Below are 2,373 nucleotides of genomic sequence, written 5' to 3'. Positions count from 1 at the left end.
CAGCTGGCCACTTAAAAAACTTTTCTTCTTCATTCTCTCTTTGTTCTCCTTCTCTAATAACTCATAGATTGCTTATATTAAAATTACTAATGTTGGGACCAGCAGTTGGCATAATGGCAATGTCACTGGACTCCCATGTAGTTGACCACGGTTTGAGTCCTAGACTCAGCGGCTTAGACTCACACAGGGCGCGTGTGCGTGCATGCCCAAGATCCCGAGAGGAGAATGGAGAAGAAGGGATTGCATAGTGGCCATCCCCCCTGGGGAGTGATTTCTTACTTTCTGTCTCTCTCTGTCTTTCTGGCGAGTGCACACATCCTATAGCAAAAACCTCTCAAACAAACAAACAAAAACTACTGTTATCTGATAGTCCCTAAGTTCATATATATATATTTACCTGTTTCTCTTTTTTGTTCAGGTTGAATATTTTGGAAATAATTATTTCATTTAACTTTATTTATTTAGTTTTATATATAGATCTGTAGATTTAGTTTTATAAAATTTGTGAGATATATATATATATATTTACCTGTTTCTCTTTTTTGTTCAGGTTGAATAATTTTTGGAAAGAATTATTTCATTTAACTTTATTTAGTTTTATTTGACCAGAGAGGAGGGGTCGGGGGAGAGAGAGAGAGGCACACAAAGCGAGAAATCAAGCTGCTAGGTCCAGGACTTGAACCATGGTCGGCCATGTGGGAGTCCAGCACACTTAACCACCATACCACTTGCCAGCCCCCAGGTTGAATAATTTCTACTGATTCATTTTCAGGTTCACTAACTTCTGTTTTTCCTATTCTCCATCTCAGACTAAGTGAATTTTTCAAAATTTCACTGAGGATATTTATAATTGTTGCTTTAAATTCTTGGTTCACTAATTCTAACCTGGATCATCTCAAGGTCAGTCTCTGTTAGTGACTTCTAATTTTGAGACTATTTTCTTGTTTCTTTTTGTGTCAAGTATTGGTTGTATCTTGGACAATGTGAATGCTAGTATTATATACACTCTGGATCATCCTGTATTCTTCTGAACAGTTGTTTCAGCATGAAATTAAGTTGGTCAGACTTTATCTCTTGGAATAAGACTCAAATCTCATTTCCATCATTGGTTGAGCGGTCTGAAATCTACTGACACATGTGTAATTAAGTAGTTAGCTAAGAATTTGGGTGGGCTTTGTACACAGAATTTTGGGCTTTCCCTGGTTTTTTTAGAGAGATAGTTTTTTTGTGTTTGTTTGTTTGTTTTGCTAGAGGGTGTGCTTGCCAGAGACACAGAGAGAATCAGAAAGACAGAAAGCAAGAAATCACCCCCAAGGGGTGACAGCCACGCCATAATCCTTTCTCCACCATTTTCTCAGGATCCTGGGCACACACCCACATGTGCCCAGTGTGAGTTTTAAGCTGCTGGGTCCAGGACTTGAACCATGGTTGACTATGAGGGAGTCCAGCAGCGTAACTATTTCACCATCTACTGATCCCTCTCTGGAACGTCCTTGACCAATTATCCCGAACTATGCTCTCTTACTCTTTGGATAAAAGGTTGTGTTTTCTATCAAAGTTTTAGCCACCTGTATTTTACCAGCGGCAACTTACTCTGCCTAATGCTATACAAATGGAAAACTCACTGTATGCTATTCCTTTTATCAAGTATCATTTTTCTTCTATAAATTATCTGCTTGGGGACACTCTCCAGTGCCTACAAGTGGTTGCGCATATGTGTCTGTGTGCATGTGTGTGTGAGTGTGTTCAGAGTTTAGTTATCTGCAAAGAAGTTGGTTCAATAAATTACTCAGCTGTACCAGAAGTTGAACCCAATTTTTCTCTGTTTAACCTGAAAAACATCTCATTTGTCAAGAACCACTAAGATATTGCCATGTAGGAGAAACTTCCCTCCACCCCTTCTTCACTGTTAAAAGTTAGGTGCTTTGGGACCAGCAGTTAGTGTAATGGCTATGTCACTGGACTCCCTAGCCGACCGTGGTTCGAGTCTCAAACCCAGTGGCTTAAACTCACGCTGGGCACATGTGCGTGCGTGCCCAAGATCCGAGAGGAGAATGGAGGAGGAGGAATTGCAGTATAGCCATCCCCCCTGGGTGGTGATTTCTCACTTTCTATCTCTCTGTTTCTCTCTGTCTTTCTGGCAAGCGCACGTACCCTATAGCAAAAAAAACGTTAGGTGCCTTAGGTGCCTCTCCCTGGGCTTAGTCCCTGAACTGAATTTTCTTATAATACTTACAGTATTGTGGTGAAATAACTTTTTTTTTTAAGAGTTGAAAATATCTTTATTTGCAGATGACATAATGGTATACTTAGAAGACCCAAAGGTATTCATGAAAAAACTTCTTTTTTTAAAAAATTTATTCATTTTCTACA

Source organism: Tupaia chinensis, unplaced genomic scaffold (assembly GCF_000334495.1).
Source record: "Tupaia chinensis unplaced genomic scaffold, TupChi_1.0 Scaffold143231_1, whole genome shotgun sequence".
NCBI lineage: Eukaryota > Metazoa > Chordata > Mammalia > Scandentia > Tupaiidae > Tupaia > Tupaia belangeri.
The sequence above is the reverse complement of the archived record's forward strand: the minus strand, read 5'-3'. Positions refer to the sequence as shown.